This window comes from Hipposideros armiger, unplaced genomic scaffold, assembly GCF_001890085.2.
Source record: "Hipposideros armiger isolate ML-2016 unplaced genomic scaffold, ASM189008v1 scaffold_318, whole genome shotgun sequence".
In the NCBI taxonomy this organism is placed as follows: Eukaryota; Metazoa; Chordata; class Mammalia; order Chiroptera; family Hipposideridae; genus Hipposideros; species Hipposideros armiger.
In genome coordinates this window covers 212513-219169 of record NW_017731668.1, presented here as the reverse complement: position 1 = coordinate 219169, position 6657 = coordinate 212513, and positions in this window count along the sequence as shown.

Genomic DNA, 6657 nt, shown 5'->3' with positions numbered 1-6657 from the left:
CCACAGAAGACCCCATCATATTTCCTTCCCACGGCTACCCCTCAAGGAAAATCATTACCCTGACTTCTAATACCATATACTAGCTTTGCCTTTAAAATTTGTCCTGCATAAATGAAATCTTTTGAGTATTATTTTGTATCTGGCATGATTCTACTTATCAGTATGTTTATGAGATTTATCTCTATTGTTGTTTGTAGTTCATTTATTTTCAACGTTGCATATTACTCCATTACAGGAATGTACCACAATTTATCCATTCTAGTATTGATGAACTTTTGGATTGTTTCATTGTTGCCAATTTTGGGCTCTCACAAGCAGTACTGCTATGAATAGTATTATCTACCAACATTTCTGTTGGATGACTACCTAGGAGTGGAATTCCTGGTTTTAAGGGTATGAATATATTAGGCATGACTAGATAGTGCAAAATAGCTTTCCAACGTGGATGTGCCAATTTATACGCCCAACAGCCCTTGTATGAGAGTTCTGTTTGTTTCATATCCTCACCAACACATGATATAGTTAATTTTTATAGCAATTCTTCTATGTGTATAGTGACACTGCACTGTTTTTAATTTCTAATTTCCTCATAACTAGTGATTTTTAGAATTGTTTTCCCCAAATGCTTAATTGCTTAAAGACCATTTAGACATTCTCTTCTTGTGTAAGTCTTTTGTCCAAATTTTGCTAGGTTGTTTGCCACTCTCTGTACTGATTTGTAAGAATTCTTTACACCAGTTTTCTTTTTTTTCCCCCTGATATATGTATTACAAATATCTTGTCCATTTCTGTGGCTTATCTTTCCACCCTCTTACTGGTGAAACACTGCTAATTTGTTTTACGGAATGACATTGGCATCCTCACTGCACATGTGTCTCAGATGGTCACTTACCACACACGTGTGTGTGTGTGTGTGTGTGTGGGTGTAGGGGATTTGGGATGGGGAGCTAGATGGTGTGATTAACTGAGGTGTGCTCACTAGAACCTTTCCTTTCAAAATACTGTTATGCATTATCGTTTAATATGTGCATGATTAAATTGGTTGAATGGTTTATTATTCAGTTTTCACTAAATTAATCTTAACAAAATGGATAAATGGCTTTAAAATATTCTTGCGAAGCAAATGTAAATTGAAGATCATGTTAATAGAGCAAGCAAACATTCAGGCACTACAAGAAAATGTTGGCCTGATACTTCTTCCTCAAATAAGAGCTGTTCTTCAGCTTGATAAAGAAAATGACAACCTAATAATATCTGGAAAGCTAGTAAAAAAATAAAATGATCAGAAAAGCTATTTAAAATAAAGATTTATGTCTACTTGAATTAATAATGAGCCTTGTCCTAATATATTTTACCTTGGCACATTAATGTATAAAGCCACCATGATTAACAAAACATTAAGCATGTTTATTTCAATCTCATCCTTTTAAATTTTCTAGCTTTTGTATATTACACATATAATTTATAAATAAATTGGTATACATCTATGTGGGTCATAATCAAAATAGTCTGAAGCACTGCTGTAGAAAATTTCAAACTATTGAGGCAACACTAAGTAGAAGCATTACCATATAAACTTCCAGGCAACTTTTGAAATGGAAATTTACAAAGCACCTTTTCTGTCTTAATTTAGACCTGACCACTTGAAAACCAAAGCAGAGAGCTATCTAGTAGTGCACGGAGGTTCCCGGGACACAATTCTGCTAGGTTTGCAAACCATAGAAACCTTTGTTCTGAGCGCTCAATTGTTCAGTGAAAGCTGCCCTGGACTTCATATTGTCAGGCAAGGGCTGATTCCTGAGAATGGAACATGCCTGAGGATGGTAGGTTTCGCTTTCGCATGTGGGATTCAGAGCCCACGGCTGGATGCCTGGGAATATCTAACCATGCCTTAACTATGGCAGCAAGTCAGCGGGTAGCAGCGGTTGCCACAGTAGCAGGTGCAGCCTCTTGGGGGGAAGTCAGCTTCTTCAAAGCCACCTTAAAGGCTTAAGGAAGCTAAGGCAGTCAGATAAGGATTTATGTTATATGAAAGAGCTTACATGTAAATAATGTAAAGAGAAAACGATAATGGATATACATTTTTTCTTTTCCTCGTATTCTAGAGATTTTGTAAGATTTGGTGACACTTGCTGGGCAAACAGTTCTGTTTGTGGGCATTCATTGCAAATGTCTCCTTTCAGCTGATGAATGAAAATAGCCTCTAACATCGCCTCATATGTTGCACGTGTCATTGGTGGACCTGAGAGAAGCCACCCTGGGTGGACGAGTCTTCAGGCTCTCCAAGGGAGGCATTCCCAGATCTGTCAACCACCCACTGCCGTTGGTTTTGGCTGCACTCGGTGGACACTTCTCTTTCAGCTGAGCCTCACATCATATACTTGGAATGATATGCCCACCTCCAACATCCATCCCAAATGCTGTGAACACTTTGGAAGAAAAAAAGCTGTGGAAATGTGAAGCATTATTTTAGGAAAAGCATCTCTGTTGCCGCAAAGCTATTGCAAAGCACTGTCTTTAGGCGATATATCTGCCACATCTGTTTCTTGTGTGTGGGAGACACACTATATTTATCATCTGAGATGAGTCACTTCGGAAAGGAACATAATCTACTTGAGCTTTTGTGTTGAAGCTGCTCTCTGGTCGAGTGAGCTGTAGCATTTAAGCTTTAAGTGGTACATAACTAGGCCTCCTGGTAGCACCCTGCCAAGAGCAACAATAGCTACAGAGGAGAAAAATCTCCTTCCATCCATTTCCTCTCTGTCCTTTTAATACTATTACTGTTGAGGAAAAACAAAAGCAATGAGGAGCCTCAAGGGGTGCTGCTGTGATCAACCAAGCCATCCCACACCTGTTCTGGAATTAGAACAGCTGAATTTTGGCAAGGCAAGAAAACACAAAAACAAAAGATACAAAGAGCCAGAAGTATTATAAAAGAGCAGTGAAAAATCGCTAACCAATCATTAAACATCCATAGTAGTTGACACCAGAGTTTCTGAGATGTGGTTCAGTAGCTATTGATAAATTGTATCTATGAGGTAAGCACATCTTTCAAAAGAAAGCATGTAGCTTGGTAATTTTAGTGGAACATCTACTGGCTTCCATTCTGCAGAGTATGTCTTAGGTTGACCCTCTCTATCCCAAACTTGGGTAAGACGCCTCACTTAGACCTAAGTCATTAATCAAATAGTGCTGCGTCTGTGAGTGCAACAGAACCCATAACACTGTCTCACATATTAACTCACTGTTTTACCCCCAGGTCCTATCTTCTTATCTGGTTCAAAAAGAAAAAGAGTTGTTATGCAAGTGACAATCATGCTTCTCTTTAGAAAGAGTTGCACAGTCAGCATATAGAACCAGGATTTAGCGGAGACCTTGGTATAGTTTTTATTTTTTGTCATTAAAATTGAGTGCTAAAAAGATCTGAGTCATAAGTTTAGTCCTTAGTGATGTCCAGTTATTTTTAACAATGTGGAGATAAATCTTTTCATAGCCTGATTGGCTTTATGATGAGGTAATTGTGTGACCCTGTCTAGTTGATTTAAGAGGGGAAGGAATGTTCTCTCTATTCCATCCCAAGAAATGAATAAGCCACATTGTTTTTATTCTTGTTCTACTCTTGTTCCTGACAGTCTCACCTTACTCTTTCCTCTGGGTTTAAGTAATAGAGCTACTCTAATATGAACATAATTTGGAAGGCATCGTATTTTAGAGTACCACCAACACTCAGATTTTTCTACAGGGCTTTTTTCTCATCATATGGAAATGTGAGGGAATGAGACTCTGGAGAGGCACGTTGTGGGAAAGAGGGAGAAGGCCAAGAACAAAGAAATGTGGTACGGTCTCTAAAGAGAAAAACAGTGGTTAGCTTCCAGGGCCCGGGGAAGCAAATGGGGACTCAGCTTCTGATGGCAGGAAGGTACTTCAGTAATGAAATAATGAAAAAAAAATTATGGAAAAAAGAGCACAGAAGAGTGTAAAGAAGAAGAATGCCTACTTCCCAGTTTTGCTCACCCCTCCTTGTATTTGTTATTCTTGTGGGTGGGTGGTGCTGGGTGTAAAGGGGACCTGTGAAGAGCTTATGGATAACTCAAAGAATATCACCACTAGAGAAAAATGCTGAAGGATGCCTGACTGTAGGCCAAGAAATTTAAGATTAAAATGTTCAGAACGTATCGCACATATTATACATTATATAATACACTCAGCATTTTTTCTAAAGCATTATGCACGTTCTCCTCTCTCCTCTTCCTCCTCTACCTGCTTCTTTGTCTTCATGTTTCTCGTCTTCTTTTTTCCCTTCTGCTTCTTCCTCTTCCTTTTTTATCTGTTCCTCCTTGTTCTTACTGTTTCCATTGTTGTTTTTAGTACTTATTCTCATCGCCTCCTCCTGGCTTTACTTCTCATCCAGACTATACAGGTCTTCCCCACCCATTAGGATCATTTCTCTAGTCTTTAAGTTCTAGCTCCTTTAGTAAGCTTTCTGACTAATCCTACCCGCACTGACCTACCACTTGGGGGTTAGTACTTAGTTTCACACTGTTTTAAGTCATTCTTTGTTATTTCAAGTATTATTTAATTTTGTTAGCTAAACAAGGTGAAAAATACTTTGAAGGTTAAAATCATATCCCTGTTTTAATTTTTCTATACTCACCACAATAATTAGAACAATGTTGAGCATATAGGATGTCCTAAATAACTATCAAATAAATGATAGGTATTTAATAACTACTCTTTGATTGACTGACTGACTCTTTTCCCTCTGCATGCTCAGAAAAGCATATGTATGTTACTGTACTGTGAGGAAAAGGGAGAACAGGATTTATTAATGTTCAAAATTTACTTGGCATACTCATATTTCTATCCTGCCAGGTTAAAATCTATCCTTTACTTACCACTCTGGCCAAAAGAAACAAAAATACATGAACAAAGAAAAGTCCCCAAGAGAAAAACAGGAAACAATAAAAAGTACAGATACAAAGCCAAAAAAACACAACAACAAACAAATCCAAATACTCACGAAATGAATAAAAAAATAATACATTTATAAGGTCAACACGGGTAATTAGAGTACAGATTACAACTGGGAAAGAATTACTCAGTCAAGGTTATGTTTATTATCCTGGAATTGAAGCAAATATTTGAAATGAATTTAATAATGGATGGAGCAGCATCTGATTTTTTTCCACATAATCCATTTTAGATCAAGAGTACTTTGTGGCAAGAACATGAAATCAGTCGAGACCAGCTGACCTTTGCAAAGAATTGTGGCTGGTTAACTTCATAGTTCACTTCATATTGTATTTGAGACATGAAAGAAAAATCTTCCAGTCCCCATCTGCTGAATTATTCCCCTCCCCTCCTTCAAAGCCCATGCAGAAAACCACCTCTACCACAAAGCCTTCAAATGGAAGGCGCATGTGAATACCCTGCCCTGTCGTGTTAGAGCAGAGAAACAGCCATTTTAACTCTTGATTAATTCAAAAAAAAACAAGACAGTCCAGTTAAATATGATGAAATATGCAGAAGGACTCTTTTTTTTTTTTCCTTTAAAAAAAAATTTTGCTCTCATACTTTGTCAAGTCAGCTTGGAATTAGGTATACGATAAACAGCGATTGATTTTTTTTGGTCATGTTTAAATTTTATGGGTTACGGACATAAACTCCACACAGTATCTGCTAAGATTACAACATATTCAGCCAGATTCTGTTTTAATTATAGCTTCTCTTTGGCTGAAGCTAAAACTTTTTCCAAATGCTTGATAGCAGAATGCTTCCAAGCACTGCTAGCTATAGTCATAACTCTGTGCAGGCTGAGTAGCACAGACTTCTCTCAAGCTGAAAAAATGTATTGTAAAGAGAGCCATTCCTTCTTCCACAGGGTCCTGTTTCTCAGTGCTAACCAGGCAGGCTATAGCTGGACGAACACCAGTATACTCCAAATACTTGGCTAAATGAGGTAGTTTACAGAAATTCCACCACAAAGACATTCCATTCGCATGGTGGAGTTTGGGCTTGGCTCTGTGCAGTGTGCTTTTATGTCTGCATCTGTGCCTACTTCTTTGCATCTGTGAACTTGAACTGTTCTTCCTTTAACTGTTCTGCTCCAGTGTGCCTAGTAGGATAACTACATCGTCTCTGTTTACAACAAAATTAACCTTTATTCAAACCTCTTTCTAATCTAATGGAAGCATTGCTCTCTCACTAAGAATCTGAATTCCTGTTATTCTTTTCCGTGGAGGTCTCACCTCCCACTGGCCCTGATTGAACGGGCTGAAGTGAGAATTGGCTTTTCTGTGCACACCACTCCTTAGTCAATGAACCAGCTGGGTGAGCAAGAAGGGTGTAAATCAGAGACGTTATTTTATTTTACTTTATTTCCACATGTTAACAGTTGGAGTGGCGGAACCTTGCCTTCTGAAGCACCTCACATTTTCATCACTTCAACGTCATCATTTCTCTCTGTGTGACCTTCCTTAAAACATCCCTGCTGTTATTTACCACACCCTTGAATTTATTTCAGGTTATATAAATGATTTGGCATAAAACCTTCCTTCGTGGTTCCCTGCAATCTTCCTCAGTCAGTTCAATACTTAACTTTTGACCCAGAAGAATTCTTGATCTGATTGCTTCCCATTTCTGACCTTGTGGACTTGT